Consider the following 26,964-nt stretch of genomic DNA (forward strand, 5'->3'; position numbering starts at 1 on the left):
TGTTTTCAGAATCCCAAACAAACTTCCAAGAAAACAAACAAAACAATAACAAACAGGTATTTTTTTTCACTTTCATTTATTGTGATGATTTAATATCCTTTATTCAAAGAACTATGCACAGCATTCCAACAATATTTTAAGTACACATTTACTTTTAAAATTCACCTACACAATATTTACACTGCAAGAAAATATTTATCAGACTTAAAGGGCATGTACAACATTTGCTTCGCTGCAATTTTCAGAAATAAATGGATTTGGAGGATTAGTATGTTTTAGCAAATATTGTTAAAATGACTTTTTTCACGTTTGGGCTTGTAGATGCTGGAAAAGCCAAGAAAATCAGTCATGTATTTGCAGTCTGGTGACCCCACTTATAAGATAAAACGGAGCAACTAATAGACTTTGGGGAATCAAAAAGTCAGAGAATCAGTCTAGCAGACTTATACCTCTTCACAGGTGTGTAATCAATTGCAAAGAAAATAACTAATTATAAAAAAATTGGGAGCAATTTTTGAAAAATTGCCAGTTTTCTCCAATGCTGGTCGGCCGACCAGCGTTGGAAAAGTACCATTTTTCTTTAAAATGTCAGCACATCAGGAGCCACAATTTTACAGGATGCTTTAGACTGTCATTCCCCAACAATCCAGTAAGGTATTTCGTGATAATTTGATCATTTCGTTTTGTGATGTTTGCAAATGTTGTATCTTCCCTTTAAAGAAAGGCAGTAAACATTTAATGTTTTTACAGATGAAATAAAGAAATGAAGTCAGACTATCACACAATATTGGCAAAGAATGTTGCAACCTGACGCCACTTCAGCGGCGTTAAGTATGGAGCGTCAAGAAAATGTTCTCTTAAGTATTTCTCAGTCCCAGATTCATGTCTATTATCATCATTTTTGCAATGAATGACTTCATTGACATGATATGAAGAAAAAGCAGCATCAGGTTGCAACATTCTTTCCCAATATTGTACATGAAAAAAATATAGTATTTACAATGTGATAGATTGCCTTTGAGAAAGATTCTGTTGGATTGAAATTTCTGAAACTGACTTGGGACATGGATGACAAGATTGACTTTCAAGGATTTGTGTGGACTCGGGACTTGAATACAATCTGGGCCCAATTTTATGGCGCTGCTTAACAGTTACCAGATTGAGATCTACATGTACATTGTCACGTCAAAAGCTAAGCAAATTGTTCCTCTGAGGTATACATGCCTTTTGCTGTGTTTACTGCTTACGGCAAGTTAAGCAAATTGTTCCTCTGAGGTATATTAGCATGCCTTTTGCTGTGTTTACTGCTTACGGTAAGTTAAGCAAATTGTCTCTGAGGTATATTAGCATGCCTTTTGCTGTGTTTATTGCTTACGGTAAGTTAAATTGTTCCTCTGAGGTATTAGCGTGCCTTTTGTTGTGTTTACTGCTTACGATCTCCGTAATATAGACAGAGAGGCTCTGCTGGCAGAAATTGTGTGCTTAGCAGCGCTATGAAATTGGGCCCAGTACAAATCACTTATTTTCAATTTGTTTCATGCCTTCTGGACCTTACACCCAAATTGCTTGACAAACGTGCTCTGAAAACTTGTACATGTATATTTATATAAATATACACCATTATTTAGTATAATTACATTACATACAGGCATGCAACTGGGAAATCATAAAAAAAGAGGAAATTCAAATTTTTCCCAGACTTTGTACAGTGTTTTTCTATTTTCAATGGCACACATGGGAAGTAAAAAAAGAGGAAATCAGCTGATCCGAGGAAAAGTTGCATGCCTGTACATACAGATGACTACCCCCTCCTTGAATAACCATTCCTGGCCCATTCTCATGCCGTTGGGTTGTCTCTAAACAGGCCCAAGAAACTCCAAGATACAAACTTGCAGAGTTGTCCTACATGTAAGCAACATTTGTGACGTGAACATTCACAATTATGATGAACATTTCAATGCTGCCTGACTGACTGTCCGACCGAGTCACTGAGTATTAACTGATCGAGTCAGTCACTATTATCACTGACTGACCGAGTCACTGACCGAATCACTGACTGCGCGATGAGACACTGAACGAGTCACTGAGTCACTGCATGACTGAGTCACTGAGTCGCTCAATGAGGCACTGACCGAGTCACTGACCGAATCACTGACTGCGGGATGAGACACTGACCGAGTCACCGAGTCACTGCATGACTGAGTCACTGAGTCACTCAATGAGGCACTGACCGAGTCACTGACCGAATCACTGACTGCGGGATGAGACACTGACCGAGTCACCGAGTCACTGCATGACTGAGTCACTGAGTCGCTCAATGAGGCACTGACGGAGTCACTGACCAAGTCACTGAGTTGATGACAGCCACCACGTTGCTCAATGAGTCACTGAGTGATTCACTAACCAAGACATTGACCGAATCACTGACGAGTCACTGACGAGTCACTGACCGAGTCACTGACCGAGTCACTGACTGAATCTGACTGAATCACTGAGTTGCTGATCGAGTCACTGAGTTGTTGACTGAGTCACTGACCGAGTCACACAGTCCAGCTTAACCAGGCAAGCCTACTTTGTTTATGCCATGAGAGACTTAAGCCTCTCTCCAGAACTGTTGTTTTCTCCTGCATAATCATCTTGCCAAAGCTAAATAGAGAAATATTTCAAGGCAAATTTCCCAATGTGAAGAACAAATACTTTGGAAAATCCCTTTGCGAAGCAGGACATTCGGGATGTACAAATCTAAACAATCTCAAGACTAGGATAGGGACCACCTCAGGAAACTGGTACCCTGTTGTCCTTGGCCCACTTCTTCATGACACGGATGATGTATTCCACCTGCGGGTTACTGGTGTTGCGCAAGATTTGGAGGATGTCTCACAGAGTGTTTCTCTGTAGAGGAAAAAAAATGACAAAAATCTAGTGGCTTGAACTTCACTGGGTTTTGTGCACATAAAAATGAAAGCTATTAACAAGATGGACTTTGCGTCGGGATGATGCATTTCAATATTAAGATTTGCCCTTCAAAAAATCACTCGGGTGGGATTTGAACCCATGACTCGACCACCCAGTTTACGAGATTGGTGGTCCAGTGGTAAGATGTCTGCACTAGAAAGCAGGAGGTCATGGGTTCGAGTCCCAACCGAGTGATTTTTTTCCAACTTTCACTCGGGAGGTAACGCACTGAGTAAACAGTGTTTATAAGTCGGTGAAGGGCAAAACCTAATAGTGAAAATGAAAGCTGTTCATAGAATATGGGGACAAAGGAAAAATCCATAAAGATCAATGAATTTGAACTAAAGGGGTAAGAAGTTGAAAAGTATTCATGAAAATTTGTAATAAAAAGCCGTATCCTCTCTGAGTGATCCCTGTTTTATATTTCCCAGGTCTGCATCGTGACTCTGGGCGTGATCCCTGGCTGCATGGCATATGCGGGTTGAGGGCTTCTGACTAGCGCCCCTTTGACAGAGACATTGACAATTAGGGAACCGCCAACATTGGGCTGGATAGCTCAGTTGGTAGAGCACCGGTGTGATATACTAATTGAGATGTAATTGGTCAGTACGCACTGTTTGATTGATGAACTGTGGTCACCTGACTGTCACCTGACCAAAGGTTGAGATCTGATTGGTCAGTGTGCACTGTTTGATTGATGTACTGTAGTCACCTGACCAGAATTTGAGATCTAATTGGTCAGTGTGCACTGCTGATTGACAGAGATGACACCCACCTTGGTTCATGACCAGCAATGATCTGCTGGAATACGCCCACGCACGCCCCTCGCTTGCCTTCCCAGTATTCAGGATTGGGGTCCAATCTTTCCAGGACATCGAAAGCATAGTAGAACTGGCCCATCTACCGACAGAAAAGTTGGAATATGAAAATTGAGAGGAGACCTTGACAATTCCAATTTGAGGTCGAGCAAAAAAACCAGAAGTTTGAATGAAAAGCCTGAATTTTTCGATCATATCCCACCGTGTTGAAATTGTCCAAAAATCAATATTTTAAGCAGTTTGGGATTTTTGGCTATTCTAGTATTTTATGATGCCCTCTACATGCTTACCAAAGTTGGGACACAAAAGTGCATCCTTCATTATTCAAGCTAATGACACAAAGTGGTAAATGTGCAATGAATCATTTTTTTCTTTTTTTGACAGGGATTCGTATTCTCGTTGATTTTACACGTGGGAAACAATGTTGCAACCTGACGCCACTTTTGTCTTCACACATCATCTCAATAAAGATCAGTCATTGCAAAAATGTTTCACAAACATGAATCTGGGACTGAGAAACACTTCCAATTTGGTTCAGAAATACTTGGAAAGTTTTCTTGACTCTCCATAGACTTTGTACACAACCGCTGAAGTAGCGTCTGGATACTGCATTCTTTTCTACACATGCGTTATATTTAGATTTATGTCTCCTCTACCATTTGCGTTTGGACGAAGTGACCAATCTGTTTTGTGAAATCGGCTGCAGGTTGAGATTGAGTGACTGGATACTAATTTGGGGCTAATGCCAAAATCTTGACCAAACATCCAACGGACTAAAATAGGGGATGATGATTTACCTTGTAGCCGTCGTTGGCAATGAGCTGCAGCAGGCTGAACGATTCACCAGACGTCTCCATCTTAAGGTACAACTCCCAGGCTAGTCTGGCCTTACGATTCATGATGTCTGAACAACGAAAACAACACAAAGAAAGGTTATAAATACATAGGATACTGCTGTAAGAAAACACATTGGGTCCACAAAAGATGGTTCGGTTCAGTGGATGCTCATTTCAGCAATTTTCGGCCAGCAATGCTCAGTGTAACTGTGTACAATATTTGGGAGCCAAGAGGGATGTTCAATGTAGCAAATTTCTGTCGTACAATCTGCTTGAAATGTGATAGAACAAATCCAACATGGCAAATATAGGATTAAGATGTGACGTTTACACGTATGAAACAAAAAAACTTCTTACTCCGCTTACTAATTTTTCAAAACATTTAAACAAAACCCGAATTATATAAAAGGGATCTCCGTTCACCCGATCTTCCTTTGAGACAACCACACATATATGTAGCACAAATAATTAACGTTGTTTTCAAACCTACTTAAGTTACAAAACCTTAGAAGCACCTCATAATTGATTACATTTGGGGAACAGGTAGAACATGTTTACTTTATCAACGACTGCCCGCTATTTACTATGTCAACCATTGTTGATTTATCATGTCAATCACGCCGCTCTGCAGATCAGACAAAATGGGTATGCAAAAACCACTGTCAATGGCTAAATGTTTAAAACAGTTCGTAAAATATTTGCTCAAGGTTTACAAAATAAAACGCCAAGTCACATCCTTAATATACGATCAGGGCAAGTGCATGCTGGTTATGTCATTGTTAGAGACACGTCAGTCTACCTCACACATGGGCAACATGTGCATCTCCCTAATGCCACTCTGGATTTTCCAGCAGTACATGAAATGCATGCACGCGACGTGTCGTGACTTTAGTTGGACATTTGCTTGTGCAGTCACAGTTGTGAGTGCATGGTCAATACATTATGAGTTGAGGCTTAACAGGTAGATTCATTCTCATAATTAGCAACTTTGAAGTTGGAAGAAGAAACGTCATTAACAACTGACGGTAATACTCACAGCATCTTGCCAACCAGAGACACGTGTAGTCATTCTTGATCTTCTCACTCTGAATGAGCATAAAAATCTGGAAAACAAGAGAAACGATTAACCCACTCCAATTAATTCATGGTAAAACCAAGTGTTCCCCACCAAAACAGTGGTCTAGGAGGCACAGAAAGATCCCCATCCGGGTTTTAGACTTGTTTTTTTTATGCCTATTCGCCCTGAACAAGGCTACAAGCCACTCCAGATATACAGGGCTACACGTCGGCGCAAAGCAGCTAAATCAACCACACCATCTCTGCCCTCATAGGCACCCACTTATAAGCCATCAGTGTGGGGGTTTGGTCAGTATCAAATGAGGGGAATAATGCTCATTGTGATGTTTGGCAAGGTATGCACCCCTCTAGTCAAAAAATATGCGACAGCATTGCAGCGGTGGCAGCTTTTTGGGTGCTGTCCCTTGTTTTCTTTTTTAAAATGGAGGCCAAAACATGCTTGTAATTACCACATATAATTTATTTGGTTCAAGCATATTGACGTACAGCCATTTTGAATGAAAACACAAATCAAAAGTGATAACACCCAAAAAACTGCCACCACTCACACTGCAAAGCTATCACACATTCTCCAACTCTAGATATGCCTTTCAAAAAATCGCTATGAGCATTGCTCTTTTCAATCGTCTGGTACCGGTGGCCCATTTTTTGGACCAAAGCTGATAGCCTATTACTCCTGGGTGGGAGAGAAGCAATTAGTGACAAGGTGCCTTGCCCAAGGGCACACCCACCATGACCCCAGGCTGGACTCAAACCCACAACCTGCAGCTTTACCCGCAGACCACCAATCCAACGCCCTTGAAGGGCCTCTTGAAGCAGGACAGATCATAGGTTGGAGGGAAATAAGCACCAAGCAAAGAATTCCAAGGAGATGCAGCACGTGGGAAAAAAAGCTATTGCAATATATCTTTTTGTTCTACATCTAGGTATACGGCAACAGTAGATGGATGGGAACAGACAGAAAGTCAAGCTTCTCTCTCAAACAGGGCCGACCATCGGTGGAAATTGATACAAAATCCCACTTTTCTTGAAAATGACAGCACACCAGGTGCCGTGATTTCACAGGATGCTTGAGACTATTATTCACTAACAGTCAAGATATTTCATAATAACTTGGCAGTTTTGGTTTTTGATGTTTGCAAATGAAAGGCGCCATGACTAGTTCCTGATTGGTCGATCCATGGCAACAATGTGGTATTATTAGTTATCCCGCGAGTGCGAGTGGAACACGGAATAATGCAGTGTGTCTGTGTCCCACATTCGGCTGAGTGGTATGTGGGACACAGACGCACTGCATTTTTTGTGTTCCACAAACGTGAGCGCGATAACAAATTCATCTTTAAGCAAACTTGAGGCACAGTAAGATGAAACACACATGCCGCTGTTCATGTTCGTATGGAATGGCGCGCGCATCTTAGAATAGTGCAATATGCGGAGTGCAGTATGGACTGTGGCCGTGCTACATTGTTATATGTAGCACGGCTTGTTGCCATGGATTCACCAATCAGGATCGAGGATTCAAGTTTATTTGAAGATAATATCTCATATACCATGGTCCATATCACACTCTGCCTATCATACAGACCCAACCATCGCTGAGAACAGACAGTTATCTAAAATACTACATCTGTTAAACAGCTGTGAGTTGGCTGTTGACTTCATGCATATACTTGGGTACACTACATATATCTGTGCATTACTTTCCCCTGACAGAGCTGGCACTCAGGCACTCCCTGTGACCTATGGGTTCTATGCATGACAGATTCTACAAACTGCACTTTGAGGGATGAAAAAGAACAGCTTTTTTTCGTGGTTTTTCAGCATGGAGACACAATACATTGAACAGCTCAGTGGAACGACGTCAGCTATAAATTATTAGCCCTTAAATTTGGTCCAGTTCATGAAATGATGGCAAATGATCCTATATGCCTTGAACTCAGCTTACTTTCCCGGCTGGTCCTATCTGATTTTGGCGAGCGCTGTGGCTTGTCTGTCGGTGTTCTGGAAGATGGCCTGTATCAGGCTCTTCACGTCACTGGCGCTGAACACCATAGCGAGTGGTCCCTGGAATGACGGAGAGAATCACAGTCTCAAATGTTTAAAGAGCAACTAGACAAGAAGAGGAGTTCCCAACATAAACAATGTTTTTAATTTTAAAGTTGAGCAAAGAGCAGGGGTTGAACCTGTGACCTCCGGATTGCCGTTCCGGTGCTCTACCAACTGAGCTATCCAGCCCAATGTTGGTGGTTTGTCAATGTCTTTGTTCAAGGGGTGCTAGTCAGAAGCCATAATCCCACATATACCATGTAGCCAGGGATCACGCCCTAAGTCACGATGCTAGCAACATGAGCAATGCTGCAAACCTACAAATACCAAATGGGGATCACTCAGACAAGATACAACTTTTTTTATTACAAATGGGGAACTGCCAGCATAGGGCTAGATAGTTCAGTTGATCGAGCACTGGAACGACAATCCGAAGGTCACTGGTCCAAACCCCACTCCAGTCAATTTCTTTGTTCAACCTGAAAGAATTTTCCAGCTTATAATTTGAATCTGATTTGTGTTGTATCTCACCTTGCCCTCCGCCCACCTGTCAACAATATCTTGCATGCTGGCGTCTAACATTAACAGCATCTCGCTGAATGACATCCACTGATCAACGGTACTCTGCACCAAAACTGGTTCCTACGCATCAATCCAAATACGAACAGTAAACCTCCTTTACAATAAGGAATACACTTCTACATGGGCGTCGCCAGGATTTTTTCTAGAGGGGGGCAAAATTTTTTTTGCCCCAAAATGCTTTTATTTCTCAACACATTCTCGATTTATCAGTTTTAGAGGGGGGCAGGGACAATTTGCCACCCCCCCCCCCAACTCATTACATTTACACAACACTTTGTCTTCGCGCCTCTTTTTCTTTTCTTTTTTTTCTTTTTTTTCTTCCTTTTTTTTGTTTTTTGTTTTTCTTTTCCGGGGAGGGGGGGGGGGGCAAGTGCCCCCCTTGCCCCCCCCCCTTGCGACGCCCATGCATTTCTAGTTGTTTGACAAGTGGATTTGTGGGCAATTTATGAGCAAATGAAGCATAAGCTTGCAATGGTAATCACGTATCGTTCAAGCAATGCATTATCGGTCGTGTCCATCCTCTGCAACTATATATACAGAGATCATACACTTTTCTAAGCTATGGAGTAGTCTGCTACACACCTAACAAAAAACACAGTGATTCATTTTTTTAATGTGAAATAATGCACCTCTCAACGGTAATATGTTGTTTGCATTCAACAGAATGTGCTTGTTAAAAACAAAAAAAAACACATTTGTGTTTATGTTTGGTATGCACAAAGCCACATACTGTGCATTATTCAACACATGATATACATCACTTCGTGGGCCACCTAACATCTTATCAACAAATTCTGCAACAACAAACAAATTAGATTCAGGAATTGCTTTCTTACCTCATCTTCTCCTGGTTTGATCAAGTGTGGAATTCTGTCTTGCAGTCCCGAGAGTAACAAATATAACTGCTGCGCATCATCAGCTGAGATGTCCTGTCAAGTTGAGCAACAACAAAAATGTTCTAACCAATTAGTGGCAGTATTCCACAAGGATATCACAGACGAAACAAGTGTGAGTGCACAATAAGCTCTGGTCACCTTGCATGAAATGATTGTGCATAAAAACAAGCCCGGGCAGCCGTCTCACGTGAAAATCACGAGCTGAAAATTGACCAAAATAAGCCCCCTAAGTTTCCCATCAAAATAGCGGGCTACACACTACGTGACTATTAACATTATTAAGCATTATCTTGCCTCCATTTTACAAAATGTTCATAAACAACTTTACAAAATGTTACAAACAATTTTTGTTAACTATATCACTGTTTTTGTTTGCGAAAATGTTGTAGTTACATTATATTGGAAACTTAGGGAGCTAGCGTTTGCTCAATTTTCCGAGGACAGACATATGCAAAATAGATGCGCATACGCATCGATCGAGACAAACCTCGTTTTCCGATAACTTTTGTCAAGAGTGCATTTACTGACAACGGCATGGCATTTTGTCAATTTTTGGTCAAATAGTTTTTGTCAATTTTTGGGGACAGACAGACAGACCGACCAACTGACCACCAAGTGACATGTAGAAGCTCCTGCCACAGCTTAACAATAGTCCCTAAGACATGCTGAGTCAGGAATTTGTTGGCAGCCTATGCACTCCATGCACAAGTACCACCTCCACACTTACGAAAGGAGAGTTCAGGGAGACCACTGGGAGGGACAATCTAATGCATTGCCAACGGCGCCTGACGCCCATGCCAAGACGCCAGAGGTTTGCACAGAATTCAATCAGTTGTGTGTTCTTTACGACATACCTGCATGAAACAGTCAAATACTTTAGGGATCTTCTCACCTCAAGTGACGAGACTTTCTCCACGATGTGCATGAGTCAGGGATGTGATTGGTCTGTAACAAAAAAACCTGAAAATTTTATGCTTGAAGTGCAAACCCCGGCGAGCGCGAAGCGCGAAGCCGTTAGGATGTGGGGTCCGGGGCCCGCTTAAGGGCCCCGGAAAATTTTTGATTTTAGATGCTCTGTGGTGCAATCTGAGGCAATTACTGGGCACTTTCCTCTTAAATTCTGAAGCAGAATTTGTTGTAATTTTATGAAGAATTTTCCCTTATTTGTTAAAATGTACTCTTGTTCTAATAAAGTTTTTTCTGTACTCAAAAGTTGAGAACCATGCTGTTCTCCCCAGGATTTTTTCAAACCTGTGGGGGAATTTTTGTTGTGATACAACAACCCGCGAAGCCACGGCGTGGGTTCGGGGCCCGCTAAAGGGCCCCGAAAATTTTCGAACTTTAGAAGCTTTCTGGTGCATTTTAGAGCATTTCAGAGGAGATCTTGTATTTTTTTTGTAAAAAAAAATCAAAATTGTAAACTTAAATCACTTCTGCTTCCGATATTATGCCTATCAAAATAGCGTCGGTAGTATTGTTGGAAAAAATTATTTAACCATTTCTATATTTGTAGTAAAGCAAGGAATCGTTTATATTCCATGTATTTTGTGCCTGGATTATTCTCATTTGCGCAACAAAAATTATCAAGACTAGCCATCAAAAGTGATTAAAACTTGCCTCACCTACTTAAAAATATATTTGAGGTGGGTCATTCCACAATTATGCTTAACGTACATCATGGCCGCTAGCGCCGCAAACATTCAGTCTGGCCGGCCGTACATCGCGCCGTACACACGGCCGGCCCGGCGCGGTATCAGTGTGGATTGCTGCACTGTGAACGGCCCATCCCGTGTGGCCGAAAATTCTGCCGGACTGCAGAAACACGCTACGATGTTTCTCCACAGGCTCGAGTTTTGCAATCTCGTCATTTCAATGGAAAATACATACACAGAAAATGAAGATCACGTTCTGTGAATTAATTTCCAGAAATCCTCTTTTTCCATCGATGGTCGTTTTACTATTTTTACGATCCAACTTCGGCCGATTGATTCCGCACGGAAAACGAACCTGTGACGTGAGTATACTTGCAGTAGTCACTGGTTCCGATCCTTCATCATAGCATTGATTCTGTTAGCGCGCGAAGGGTACCAGTGTACCATGCTGCACTCGTCTGCACACCTGACCAGCGCAACACGTGCATCTCAAGTACCGACACAGGAACTAGACCTGCATAACCACAACCTCGGCCCCGAGCGAAAAATCACATAATCGCACTAATGGCAACCGCATGGTCTTCAACTTCGTTCTCACATTGGGTGTTCAATATGTGCGTGCGGCATACATATCGGCGAAGTTTATGTCCGTAACTCGTAAGTAAATTTCGGATATTTCGGCAAGCAAAACTCATTATGAATAATTAATTAGCACATTACTACCCCCCTATTTTCTCAACGGATTCACACGATTCACGTTGGTGGACTTTTGAGGCCCAAAAAACCGGATTTCCGGATAAAACCGGAGAAATCACATCCCTGATGAGTACCGTGTTGATGAGTGTAGACATGGCCTTGGTGTAGATGTTACTGGGGAGGATGTCGGTCCAGACTCGCTGGAGGTGACCCAACTGATGGACAACCTGCATTGGGATAAAGACAGGGATCAGATTGCCTCTGAAAGATGCATTCCTTTCGAGACCGGTAATGTCTTTCTCTCAGATTCAAAAGGTCTGATTTCAGACAAAATCGTGCCTGTTAAAGGCTTAATATACAACATTTGCTTTTCCTGTAATTTTCAGAAATTCAAAATGGAGGATTTGTTTAAAGGATTTGGGAAGATTCCTAGCCAAAAGGCAGAGGTGAAACTTTACTTTGACTTCATATTTATCAACAAAATTGAATATTTGAATATTCTTATGTGGAAATCCAAGTCCTAGATAAGGCCGAGTAAAAAAAACAAAAATAGTTTATCATCCGAGGCTTTGAAAAAAAATTAAGGAGGCGCCCCCCCCCCCCCCAAGATGGTTGATTTTCCAAGATGATGAATTGATTGATGCATTTTCTCGACTCTTTTGCTGGTACAAAATTGTGTCTGAAGGAGCTGTCACCCCTTCTACAAAGGTACAATTTCATTAGAAACAAATACATTGACAATACATTTGTAACTTATTTTGTAAATATATGAATAAAAACAACACAACAAAGGAAGCGAGCAGGAAAAACCTAAGTGGGCCATGGCAAGAAACTGGTTTATTTTTCACTTGGCCTAAAATGTTGGATTGTTGCCGAACCTACTTGTTTAATGGCCCTCTCACACGCCAAGAAGTTGTCGTCAGTCGCTACTTGGTCAAAGCCCTCAGCACCAGACAGACTCTCCACTAATTGATCTCGCTGAATTCTCTGCAACATAGAAGCGGTAACAATAACACGATCAGGAAGGTTATTTTGCTTGAATGTGCACATTTGACATCACATAACATTCAAAGCCAAATTCGCTGCAGGTGACTTGATCTGCAACTCCTGCGATCTGCAGCAAGAATACCTGCTGTGATGTCAAAACTTAGGATTGGCGAATCCAAGAAAGATACACTGGCCTCAACCCTAACCCTCCAGGGTAGTCAGGCTAGAAACCCTGCTAAATGCAGCAATGTGTAACACTTGTCAAAATGACATGTCTGGTCTTTCAGCAAGATCTATCAGGTCAAAAATCTCCAGTCAAAACTGCCTCAGAGTCTGTGGTCACTGAATGCAGCAGGATACAACTGTGGCATTTTTCAATGAGACTAGCTTGGATTGTTTTAGAATTGGCCGTCTATGCAATGGTGTTGGTGGCTCAGTGCAGCAAGGTCCCACAGAGGATTACACCTGATGTACAGTGTTAGGGTTAACAAGCGGCTAAGTTCTACATCAATAATTAAACAAGCTCGTTCGGATCTTGGAGGCTGCGGGCCAACAAATGCATGTGCAACTTATTTTGACCTTTTACCCCATAGCTGTAGGTCAGATGAAGAGGACACCAGGGACATTTTTTAATGTTTGACCCACAACCAACATGTTGACAGCGCTACTTTTGTCATTTGAGCTTATTTGGAATTCGACAATATCTTAACCTTGACCCCATGATGACCTTTAACCCCAGTTTGGTCATGTGACATGGTGGGGCTGGGCTACTGATACTTTTGACAAAGTTGGGTTAAAATCTGTCCAAGTATGTAGGAGCAACAGACAATGTCAACGTTTGGTACTAACTAACAAACGAACGAACTAACTAGCGAACGGACTAACGGAGAGACATGATGATTTGTTGAGCTGCTAGCCGCTGCTAAAAACTCAGTGCTGAAGATTAGTCCGACTGAAATATTGGGAGGTACAGTAGAAACCCAACATGTGTTGACTGGGTACAAATGAGAAAAAAATAGGCTGCTATTTTTTTTACCATGTGAGCCAAGAAACATTCGGATGCCAGCTTCCTGAAGACAGAAATTAGGTCGACAAACGTGGACGTGCCGTCACAGAGGGGCGGGGGTAAGGATTGACGATACTGATGGCCCAGCATCAACAGGTGATGGGCGATGTACATGCAGTTGTTGTGGTGGAGTGGGCACACCTGGGGTAGCTTTTGCTGTTTCACAAGAAAAATGAGAAAAAATAATGCAGAAGTCAAGATTTCTGTAAAGCAATTGTAAGACAATATCAATATTACTTTGGTTGTTGATTTCATCCTTGCTTTAACAAGTTCAAGTTGAAATTATTTTGACAAGAACGGAACGAAGAGCGGGATATATTTTCACTCAACCTCAAGCCAGGCGGGTTGAAGCCGTCACCCTCGGGCAGCACACTCATATTTCTGGCCTCGCTTGCTGCAAGCGGGTCGCTGACAGATATTTCCGGCCTTGCTCCCTGTGTGTTTATCTGTCATCTTTGCGTGTATACAAGGCGTCCGGCATGAACTGGTTTAAGGAATATGGGAATATTTGCCTTTGGTGCAATTTTTTTTTTGGGGGGGGCTCAATATTGCTCAAAATCTTAAGAAGGGTTCATAACAACTAACTTGTTGACATTTCAGCTCAGTGGTTACTATACATTTTGAGAAAACAGAGAAAATGTTTGCACAATTTTAGGGGTCTCATAACTGGATTTCATTGCTAACACATGAAAAATATGTGCCAGCGGGCACACTTTCTAAAAGCACCTTCAATGATTATTTTCTTCTAAATGATACCAGGCAGAATAGTTCCAAGTTATTTGGTACCGGTCCTATCTTCACTTTGAGCTAGGATTTTCTCGTTAAATCGATAGGTATGTTTCGGGATAATTGCAAATGTCCCTATGTGCCATTAACAACCCAAGTTAGCAATTCGTCGAGTTCGTGCAACAAGGTCGTATCTCCTAAAATGGGCCGTACGAAAAACGCGAGTTTCAGAACGTCAAAAGGTCGTATCTCACTTAAAATAAGCCGGATGTAACACACAAAGTCAACGGACCTCGAGATACAACGTTTTTACTCGCGCGAGATATGACTTTGTTGCAGAATGGAGTTACGACCTTGTGAATTCATATTTGGCTATTGTATTTCCAACACGAGTAGAATTTGCTTTTGCAAAATTTGGATCTTCATTGGATCACAGTTGACAGGTTGAGATTTTCAACCCGGGTTGAGAGGCTCTAGTTTAAAAAGGCCTTAAGTGACTACTCAGGTTCACTTCTGACTATGTGAATGTTCACATTTTCATGACACAGACTTGGACTCTATTAATCGTTCATTTGTTCAAAACAAACTGGCCAAAAAATTTACAAAAATTACTCAGTGAAAAATTAGTAATGGTACAAAATCTTCCCATAAAATTTGTCAGTTGCACCACAAAGTGATATATCGTGTGCACAAAGTCCATAGACGATTTGTCACTCTGTGGTGCACCCGAACAATTGAAACATCCGGCATGTTATCATTTTGAAGAAAAACTACACACTGAAAAAGTCTTCTTTTTCCCCCTAATGGTACATGACTAATCTCTAATACAATCTTTGAGCACCTATCTATGCATTTCAGACAAATTGTTTTGAGCAACTATGCCATTTAGCAGATGATAATGAAATTCAGTATTACTAAATGACCGTTTGAAAAAGTCCAGAAGTTGACTCACCAGACTATCTCTGTGGTATGTGGGTACGACATCACAAAATATCTCAAACATGTTTTGCACTGTGTAAAACAGCTGGATGGCACTGCAAACATAAAAATAAGACATTAGCAGAAATCCTTTACACTATGTAGGTTGAGGTTGAATATATTGTGTACACTGACATTTTGTTCAACACAATTCAATTTGCTTGGACAAAAGGCACTTTTGCTTTTTCACATGACTTGGGACAAGTGCAGCCAAGTGGTTTGGGTTCGTGACTCATGATCAGAGGGTCAGAGATTCCAATCCAGCTGCTGGCCATATGTTGTGTCCGTGGGCAAGCCACTTCACCCCCACTTGCCTCTCTCCACCCAGGAGTATAAACAGGTACTGGCATTAGCTGGGGAGTAACCTGCGATGAACTAGCATCCCATCCAGTGGGAAACATACATTTTCTCAGTCGTTTCATGCTACTGAAACCGGAGGTAAACACCAGCCTGATGGGCCATATTGGCTCACGACAGACTTCACTTTACTATGGTTAGAACAGCATAAACACATCAGATCAGGCAGTTGGCATGGGTGGCGCAGTGCGTAAAGCACTTGCCTCTCACCGCTGTGGCCTGGGTTCAATTCCCGGATCGGGTAATATGTGAGTAGAGTTGCTCATTAATTCTCTCCTGTGCCACGAGGGTCATACGACGGCTGCTTGAGGCGCTTGTACATAACATGCCTTCGGCTCAACCACGTTGTAGCCGCGTCCTTCACAATTCAGCTTCTGCTGCGAGTAAGGATGATTAGCTCCCCAAATTAATTAATGAAAATGCAAAGCCAGATGGACCCATTTTCCAACTCACCATTGTGCTGTATTACTAGCAGCTTCTTGTAATGTCTGGTAGGCTAGATTAACAAGACACTCTATGCTTTCACTGACTGCACACTCAGGCAGTGCAAAGATACCCTCACTCACGTGGCACTTGTCCTGAAAGAAGTAAAAAAATATGCATTGCAAGTGTCCTCAAGTGAAATTGAATTTGAATTGAATTTAATATGATAAGTTCATTCAACACATTTCAACAATAAATATTTCAATTAATGTTTTAAACTTGCAAGAACTCTTAAAGGCTGATTAGAATGACAAAATCATATCCAGTTTAGTCTTGAAGCGCACAATTTCCAACAAATTCTAACCTTGGCATCTTGTTTTTGATCTTTGACGTTCTTGTTGTCAACCTTCATTGTACCGACTCTCTTTGTATTGTGCAGCTCTCTCTTCATCAGCTTGCGGGCCTCAACTATCAGCTCTTGACACTTGCAAAAAGGAAATAAACCAAACATAAACAATGTCAGGGATGTAGTCAAGTACATCACAAGCATGGGCGTCGCCAGGATTTTTTCTAGAGGGGGGCAAAACATTTTTTGCCAAAAAATGCTTGTATTTCTCAACACATTCTCGATTTATCAGTTTTAGAGGGGGGCAGGGACATTTTGCCCCCCCCCCAACTCATTAAAATTACACCACTTTGTCTTCCCGCCTCTTTTTCTTTTCTTTTTTTCCCTTTTTTTTCTTCTTTTTTTTTTTTTTTTTTTTTTTTTTTGCTTTTCCAGGGGGGGGGCAAGTGCCCCCCCTTGCCCCCCCCCCCTCGCGACGCCCATGATCACAAGTCCAGTCACAAGTCCAGTCACAAGTCCAGTCACAAGTCCAGTCACAAGTAAATCACAAGTCCAGTCACAAGACCAGTCACAAGTCCAGTCACAAGTCCAGTCACAAATCCAGTCACAAATCCAGTCACAAGTCCAGTCACAAGTCCAGTCACAAGTCCAGTCACAAGTCCAGTCACAAGTCCAAACAAACTGAATGTTGCTATTAAAGAAATGTTGCCACAACATATTGAGAAGTACCTTAAAAAAAAGAATTCACCTTTTTGTTAGCAAAGTGGACATTGACATCTCTGGCGTAGGTCAGCAGTGGAGAAGCAGTTTCTGCAATAAACCCTGAATAAGAGAAATTCTCTGCTATTTCAAATATTTAGCTTCCAGGCAGTGTTTTATTTTATTATTTATATGAGGCTTCCAGCGGTCAAAAATAAATCAGCGTATTGTTTGCTTTTGTGAAACGAACCAAGATAGCAATAATTTGGAAATTCTCCGGCGCGCCCTCATCCAGGCATTTTCGCTGCAAACTCACAGTTGTCAACCACTCAACAGAGCGTAGTGCGCGGTACCGTTGAACAAAGACACCCACGCAGCGAGCATGCATGCGCGCAGCAGGTCAGATATACGCGCACTGTTGTCAACAATTACAATGGCAGCTTCAAATAGTTTGACGAAACAGGCAAAATGAAGATAGTGTCTTGAATTGTATTTCTAGCGAATTAAGTCAGCTCGATATAAAAAATAATAATATTGGATGGCTTTTTTGGGGAGGGGGATACAAGAATATATTGTCTTCGACTCGTGCAATATTGTCATAGCTCATGCAATATATTCTTGTATCCACCTCAAAGCCATCCAATATTATATAAATATTCTGTATTCTGTAACTGCTGACTGACCTGTTTTCCGTAGAGAAGCTTCAAATCCCTCGGTAGCCGTGATGACAGCTTTGTATTCATTGAGCTAAAATGGTGAATATGATAAAATAAACAAATTAACAAATGTTATCATACACTATTTCTGTAAATACATTTTCAAACATGAATATTCACTACACAGCATTAAATGTGCAGACTTCTTTCTTTTTTTTATTCATATACACCACAAAATCACAAGTGAATTTTATTGTTTCTACCAAATTGGCACAATTCCATCACTGAAAACCTCCCGGTTCGATTTTCAGTGTTTTAATTTCTAGAACACTTTTTGTCCCCTCAAATTTTCCATTTAAGATTTTCAAATAATATTCCAATAAAATAAACTTTAAAGGGGCACTAGGTCCTGAAATCCCCGAAAATTTCAGGTTTTGGATTGTTTACTTATCATACAGTAAACTCCGGCTAAGACGGCACTCTGGGGACCAGAGAATTTGTGACGACTTACGCGAATGTCGGCTTCTGCTGCAAGTCGTCATTTTGCCGACTTACACAAATACACAAATTAAATCACGGAGTGAAAAAAATAGATTGAATTAATGGCCCATGCGCATCTTTATCTGGATCATGCAAACAAGATTCATGGCTAAAATTCAAAGGATTTGATTTACCCTCTTTTATTTCTACATCCATGGTTGATTCCAGCAAATAGATCCTCAATGTTTATCATCACAAACAGGCTGTGGTATTGATCACAGAAAGTCATGCATGTACATGTACGTACGTACCAAGCAAGGACGGCGCGGCCGGCTAGCGTTAACAGTGGTACGATATACAGATCACTTGCATACTGTACGTCCATGTACATGTAGTGTACATTGTGCACGTACGTGCTGGTACAATAAGGGGACCCCCAAAATGAACAAAGCACATGCCTGCAGTCGAGAGGGGGTACTGGTATTGATGTGCTATCAGGAAAACCCCTTTTTGATCGCGCACGTGTAAGCGAACGATGCACACAATGTACAGACTGTGCATGAAACAGTGTACAAGTGCGATTAGTGTACACGTGCTGGCCGATGCATCAATCACGGGCCATGCCATTGATAAACAGATGTCAGTTCGTAGTGTGTGGGACTTTTCACTCGACACTTCTTGCAAACCGCAGAGCACGATGCCGACTTATACAGAGAAATGTTTGTGGTTTTGAGGAAATGGGACTGAAAGTAACACGCCGACACAGGCAAAATGGCAGCTTACAAAGGCCGACTTAGAAATAAAAATGTCAATGGAAATGCATTAGAGACAATCGGGACTGTCCTCAGACGGCCGATTTAAGCGATAGGACGGTTTATACGATGTCGGTTTAGCCGGAGTTTACTGTATTTCAAACATCTGGTTGAAAGGAAACCAACCTAATGTAATAGTGTTCCTGGGAATAGACAAAAAGAAATTGGTTGTTTACATCAGACACGACGGAGTACGAATACACTCTTCCTGTCGTTTTCAGTGTATTGACATACAGCACCATATGCTCATGAACAGCGGTGACCAATCACCAATGCCCAAAATGTGGTTTCTTACACGTCCGCAAAAGGCAAACACTTTATGGATGGAATCACAACTACCGTAATTTCCTGCGGATAAGGCGCGCGGCGGATAAGGCGCAGGTCCCTAAAATCACCCAAAAAAAATTCAAACGCCAACAGATAAGGCGCACCGCCGCATAAGACGCATGTTTGACCGCACACAGAAGAACACCAGGCGTCACCCGGTGTCGGTACATCGCCACAAAGGGGCCATTGTGTTGCCTTAGAACGATCACACTATTCGGAGGATGAATTAAGCCGTGTCCGCACTGGACTTTTTTTTTGGAAGGTTTTACCGAGACGATAGTAAAATGAGAAATGGTCAAATGTGACCACTGTCCGCACTTGGACTTTCGACACGGGAAAATTTACCCAGACCGCGTGGGAGAAGTAACCGAGCTGTCACAGTGTCAGTATAATTACTCACCGTACACAGAAAACAAATTGCCGATCACATTTTCAGCCGCCGATACGCACAGTAATATTACACACGCCATTTGCATGCACAACATAATCGTTTACACGATATTATTTCATCTTGACACGCTAAATCTTGACGAAAAGGCCTGTAATTCTGACGCATTTGTGATGCACGTCGTCGAAGCCATGCCGCTGTACGATATTCCGTGCGGCAGCAGTGCCATCAGTATTCGTTGGTTCCCATCGCATGCTTACAGAATCGAAGCTATGATGTGGGCCAGGAACCAGTGACTACGGCCTACATACGGTACCGGACCATGATGTTCCGTGCATGACTACAGTAGCGTATCAGGACGAATTTGGATCGTAGAAAATAACATACATCGGTGGAGAAAGAGAATTTCCGCAAATTAATTCTCAGAACGTGATCTCTCTTCACTGTGTATGTATTTGTCCGTTGAAATATATATTTTAACGAGATTTTACCGCTCGGACTTGATGATACACCGCAGCGTGTTTCTACAAAATGTTCGGCCACACGTGCACTGAGGTTCGCGCGGTCTCTGTATGCATAACATGGCGCTCGGGCCGGAAGTACGCTTTCCTGAGCCGCTTTTACCGACTCGCACTGTTTTCATCTTGATCTTCAGGCTTGCAGACTTCGAAGATATCCTGTACAATAAACACCCTCAACGTTCACACAATAGAACTTGAGTGAATGCGATTTCCAAACGTTTAAGTAATTCTGATTGCAGCATTTTCGGAATGAAAAAACGGCCACAAAGAAAAACGTTTGTATGACGGCATTGTTGGAACGAAAGCACGATCACTAAGGGGGATCAACGCATTGCGGCATTGTTGGAAGGAAAGCACGATCATGGGGGATCAACACATCGCGGCATTGTTGGAATGAAAATACGGTCACAATGTCTGGAGAGTTGAGCCTCGGTTGACCGCATTATTGATTGCGGCATTGAAAGAATTCTTCACACAAAGACCGTCACTTTGAACTCAAGCGACACCAGATAAGGCGCACCTGTAGATAAGGCGCAGCGATGTTTTTGTGGTCTAGAAAGTCAGATAAGACGCGTCTTATCCGCAGGAAATTACGGTAGTACCCAAACAGCTCGACTTTTGGGGGTCGAAAATTGGACCCGAAAGTCGTTTTCGCATGCATAATACAAGAATAACACAAAAACGCCCAGTTTTTAAAGGATAGCCGTGTGAATGTTTATATCCTACTTTTAAAAGTAACATCATTTTGTTCAAAGCGTGTTAGCCCAATTGGGCTGTTCCAGGACGCAGTGTCCCTTTAATTCAGAGATGACGATACAGACAACAAATCTTTAAGGAAATGATGTTGATTTTGTTTTAACCTAAACCCTGAAACAATTGTCTTGAAGAGAGTAATCCTGTGTGGCTACCTTTGAGCTGCTTGTGGGTATCGAGTGCACCAGACAATGTGTGATGATACACTTGGACAGCTCTGGCCAGATGTGTTCTCCTGTAAAGATCAAAGAAACATTTGGTTAACGCCCTAATTTATGTGTCAGAGGGACAAAATGATTAACTCCCTAGGCATTTTTGCTAGGATGCAACCTCAATCCTGCAAAATCCTCTGTCATTTCTTGAATGTGGTCCTTGGAGGGGTGACTACTGCCTCAATCCTACCAAATCCTCCAATAATCACGGTCAAAATGTTGAGGCAATGCCAGCGACATCCTGGAGCAGTGGGGAGGATTTCTGGTGTAAATCTAGGCCTAAATTTATGCACGGCTGAGCATAAACAACACAAGGTCCGACCCAAGACCTTGACACAGTGCATCATCCAAAAAGAGCCGCACATTTTGGCCATATAGCCTCAATTCTGCAAAAACCTCCATTTTTCAAAGAGGATTTTGAAGGATTTGGGAAGGTTAGGGTTAACAAAAACTTGCCTGAAAATGTTTCTGTTCGGACACAATATGGTCAACTGTCGATGTCACATCATAATTTCACCCGCTGCATTTTCCAAAAGCAGCCATAAAACTGACACTGAAATTGGTACTTAAAACATCTACTTACAAAAATGACACTTAAAACTGCCTAAAAGATCAGAATAATCGATTCTAACGATGAACCCAAACAACCCTTGATGAAGGCATGATAACGAAGGTGTTTGGCACGCATCTTCAGATGATGGTTAATGAATATTGTAATAAGGTGTTTCACGGTAATATGCGCCATCTTGCTGATGGGGCAATTTTTCACGCGCTGCTGTGTACGCATCGTCGATGGAAACATTTGGCGCTTCCAAGTCATCATGCGGTCATTCCAAAATGGTCCGCGTCTAGCAACGCGCATTCTTTTTGCCCCGTGAACAAGATGGCGTAGTGCATATTACCGTGAAAGACCTTAATATAAAGTTGATTAAAGTTCCCAAAGTGACTTGTAGAATGAAAACGTATGCAAAACATATGGACAAAATGGGGAAAAGAAAGACAAAAAGTGGGGGAAAAAAACAAAACAATGAAATGGTCTCTACCTAGCATAGCCATCAGCGTAGTGTTCTCATCTCTGTTTTTACCCTCTGTCTTGAGGCTAAGTAACGGCCCACTCAGTGCTTTCAGTATTGCCAGTGTGCCCTTGTATACAGCTACGGGATCGGATGGATCCTCAGAGCTCTTGGGTAGCACCTTGAATCCAACGGTGGTTGACTGCGACTGCAAAGAAGATGTTAGCACATTCATTCACTAAATGCACAAAAAAAGGTTTTGCTGAGGAGTGCTGTGGCCTCGCGGTCTGGAGCATTGAATTTGTGGTCTGCGGGTAATTCTGCAGGTTGTAGAAAAAATCTAGTACTAAAAACTTAGTAAGCAATGTTTTCTGCTTAATAGCAGCTCTATGGCATTTGTCTAAGTGCTTAACATGTTATTCTCTGCTAACAGAGGATGTGTCCATTACAGGGAGATCGTAAGCAGTCAGTGCAGCAAAGAGCTTACAATTTATGTGACAGCATTTGCTTAAATTGTGATGCAACAATAGGAAGCATCAGCAAATCTATGCCAGGAGGCAGCATTGTTTACTAAGTTGGCACAATTTTCCAATAATATTAATAATAATAATAGTGGCATTTATAAAGCGCCTAATCCACCAGGTCTGGTGCTCAAGGCGCTACACGTACATCATTATTACCCCTGCTAATTTGGCCAACATACAGCTCGATGCAACCTGTTAGGCGCAAGGAAGCTAGAATCAATCACAATAACCATCTCTGCCCTCACAGGTACCCATTTACTCCTGGGTGGAGAGAAGCAATGAGTGACAAAGTGACTTGCCCAAGGGCACACGCACCATGACCCCTTGAGGCTGGACTCAAACCCACAACTTTACCCGCAGACCACGAAACAAATGCCCTTATTAACCACTAGGCCACGGCACTCCACGTAACTGCTGGCAAAACCCGACTGAGAAACCCACACTCAGCTGTTTTTCTGTGCCTATAAACTCTGTATGCTTATAAACTTGTATAATTTGTATAATATTCATGTCTTCTTGTTCTCATGAAAAAAAAAAAATGCACTTGTAACTTAAGACTTAATTGAAAATAACATAACCTTTTTAGTTACGTTAATTGATGGCGCAACATTTGACAATGTCACAACCGGCTTCAAAATATACTCCATCAGTTTCTTTCCTGAAAATGGAAAATTGACAATAATTTTGTTGAAATAAGTCGATTTGCAGCTGACGTTTTCAAAGGACTGAAAAGATACAATGAGCAAAGTCTGTTTCAAATGTGAATTCAAAATTCAAATTCGTTCTGCCAATGTATTTTTGGTTTATCAAAGCTCGGTTTTGAAAAACAGTCACAAAGAGAAGACAAACATTTAAGAAACTCACCGAAAAATTACATTTTGCTCTTCAGAATTCCAACCTGGCTCATGGCATTGGCAGTCACCGAAGCATTTTCACTGTGAACTGGTTAAAAAAAGTGAAAAAACAAAATTTACTTCTGGGTGGGGAGAAGCAATGGGTGTCAAAAGGTAATGTGCACGAACACACGCACGACACCGCTACCCAAGGTTGGACTCGAACCCACAACCTACAGAACTTGAATATGATACTCCAGACCACATGCCATAGCGTCCCACGTCTTGTTGACCTACCTAGTTTGAGTTGGACTTGGCTGACGTTGGTCAGGGTGACAGGTTCTTTGGCATGGGGTATAGTCCAGACAGTCATGGCAGACCAGGCTTCTCCTAGATGATGCAGCAGCGTCTCTTGGTTCACCCGCAGCTCAGACTAAAACGGGGAAAAAAACTCTCATCAGCAATGTCTCTCTCTTGCTGGCAAAATTCAACAACCTCATCCCAACTGACCTGTCACCGTTTGCGAGTTAGCCACGCCCCTTTAGACAACCCCGTGGAATATTTGTACACTATGTTTTGTTTGTCTCAGATTTTGCGAGTTCCGTGTCCATTCGTAAATCTGTAATTGGACAATATATTGCAAGCTGCATTGACACAATTCTACTGCAATAGGTCAATCCACGTTCTGCATCCTCACTGGCCTGCTACAAGTAAACAGACAACGGATAAGCTCCTTACCCTTAGAGCCTTGACAATTTCCAGCTCACAGTATCCGTCTTCAATGAGAACATCCAAATCAGATTTCTGCAGGGAAAAAAAAGAATTGAAATACAGTAAAATCTCAATATGTCAAACTTCAAGGGAACAGGTTCAAAATTCGACTTAAGCAGAGTTTTGAGTTAGGCAGGGTTGTACATCATTGCTATACTACAGAGGGGAATGGATTCTTTGTTTGACTTAAAGGGAATGTACAACATTTGCTTTTGCTTTAATTTTCAGAAACAAATGGATTTGGAGGATTAGTATGTTATGGCAAATATTGTTAAAATGACTTGTTTCATGTTTTGGGCTTGAAAAACCAAGAAGATCATTCATTTTCTTGTAGTCTGGTTCCCTGACCCCACTTCAGATGAAACGGAGAATTTATAGACTTTGGGGGAATTGTAAGTTCAGAGAATCAGTCTAGCAGGCTTGTACCCCTTCACAGGTGTGTAATCAATTGCAAATAGTTTTTGCAGTTTTTGCAGCAAAGAGTTTGCAAGCAGTTTTTGAAAAAAGCCAGTTTTCTCCAACGCTGGTCGGCCGACCAGCGTTGGAAAAATACGAGGTATGAATTATGGAATCTTGAATTTTGTAATGCACTGGGGATACAGAGTACGGGATTTCGGGACTCTTACGACCCGGTACTTTTAACGTAGTTGTGACTCCAGGGGGGTCTGACAAGTCGACCGTTGAGACAACTCGACTCGGGACAAGTCGACCGTTGAGACAACTTGACCATTGAGACAACTCGACCATATGTGTGATAAATGGAAAGACAAATCGACTGTTGAGACAAGTCGACCGTTGAGTCAAGTCGACTCACTTGTTTTTGGGCCTAGTTTTGGGGATTGTACCGGAAATTTTGATGGCGGCTGATCGCCGTTTGGGAGTTATGACACATGAGTTTTTTTGTTGTATCTCAAAAAAAAAGAGCCGATATAGCGCAGCGTGATTGTCCGTGCACATCGTCCGTTTTTCCGGGCCACGCGCATCCCCGGTCAACGTGGCCGTACCGTGCACAGTGACATCGTTTTTGCCGGGCCTGTGCGCGCACTTATTCCTGGTCAATGTGGCCGCGCCGTGCACGGTGACATCGTTTTTGCCGGGCCTGTGCGCCCACTTATCCCTGGTCAACGTGGCTGTACCGTGCACGGTGACATCGTTTTTGCCGGGCCTGTGTGTGCACTTATCCCCGGTCAACGTGGCCGTACCGTGCACGGTGACATCGTTTTTGCCGGGCCTGTGCGCCCACTTATCCCTGGTCAACGTGGCCGCGCCGTGCACGGTGGCATTGTTTTTGCCGGGCCTGTAAGCCCACTTGCCGCGCCGGTCGACGTGCCCGCGTGCCGGGCTGGGCGCGGTTCTCGCAGGCGGGGCGCGCTGGCCCAACGTTGTCAAACCGGGCGACTTGTCTCAACGGTCGAGTTGTCTCAACGGTCGACTTGTCCAGAGTCGAGTTGTCTCAACGGTCGACTTGCCCGACATTCGACTCCAGCTCTAATGCGATAGGCATTAGAGCTGAAGTTACTCAAGCTAAGTTACATCATGGGACTATGTCATTGCCAATTACCCCTAGAACTTAGCTGGAGTAACTCCAGCTGACATGCTCATAATATTCATTCACATGTAACGCTGGAGTGTGGTAGCAAGAGACCCTAAAAAAATGGCCTCTCAAAAATTGTTCATTTTCACCTCTAATATCCCACCTCGGATTTCATTTACATACCTCGTAGATTCAGCAGTCATTCACAGAGCCTAATGATCGACTTGAAACAGACCACACAAAAAACTGTCTGGTGAGGTCAGGAAGATCACTGGTGGAGCTGTTGAGCTGGGTACTGATGTCTCCCTGAATACCAACAAAAAATAAAGATACCAAATTGACTTCTTTTGACAATAAAAAGTAACATCTTAACCAGTTTGCATCAGAGGACGTGATAAGACGCACTGGCTGTTTTTATGCACAGGCAGGGCTGATGGATTTTCTAGGGTTAAAAGGTCAAAATTGCCTCCACTCACCTCCAGGTAACATTCTGCTTTTGCACACACACAAAAGTCTGTGAAGTCATACAGGCCAGACTGTGTGTTGATCTTGAATTGGCCGCTGTGCATGGCCAATTGTTTGACAATTTACGTTCCAGTGCACACCTCAAAGTATTGAACCATATGAGGTTTCAGCACAAAGTGGGACGCTTGGGTAAAAAGAACCCCTATGCCAAATATCAGGCCAAAATATTTCCATGAAAAAAATGCATCATTTTACCAACTTGCTGTGCTCACATTTGTATGGCCCTTAGCACAGAGATTACTCCAGTGTGTGGCCATAGAATAGGCTAGGTTTTTACCAATGGTGCAATAAGTGATAACCAGAGACACCAATGCCTATCTCATCAGACAGCCCCACATACCTAGTCTAGGGGCTAGACGTTATTATGGTTTGATACGCGATAACCCCCGCAGCGATAACCCCCGCAGCGATAACCCCCGCAAGAGGGAGCTCTCACTCATGACCAACCAATATCACCCACCATCAAAACTTTCTA

General features: G+C 42.4%; 1 long non-coding RNA gene and 1 pseudogene across 1 annotated transcript; both read right to left on the reverse strand.

The window, feature by feature from the left end:
• Window positions 1-2,211: 2,211 nt before the first annotated feature.
• LOC119743607 lies at window positions 2,212-4,620 on the reverse strand. Its single transcript, XR_005273071.1, has 3 exons — window positions 4,571-4,620; window positions 3,731-3,855; window positions 2,212-2,892 (listed from the first exon to the last, which is right to left on the reverse strand). It is a non-coding gene; the product is annotated as an uncharacterized LOC119743607 (long non-coding RNA).
• A 2,324-nt stretch (window positions 4,621-6,944) lies between these two features.
• Window positions 6,945-26,533, reverse strand: LOC119743348 (annotated as a pseudogene).
• Window positions 26,534-26,964: the final 431 nt, after the last annotated feature.

The sequence above is a fragment of the Patiria miniata genome, unplaced genomic scaffold, assembly GCF_015706575.1.
Source record: "Patiria miniata isolate m_02_andy unplaced genomic scaffold, ASM1570657v1 HiC_scaffold_6, whole genome shotgun sequence".
Lineage (NCBI taxonomy): Eukaryota > Metazoa > Echinodermata > Asteroidea > Valvatida > Asterinidae > Patiria > Patiria miniata.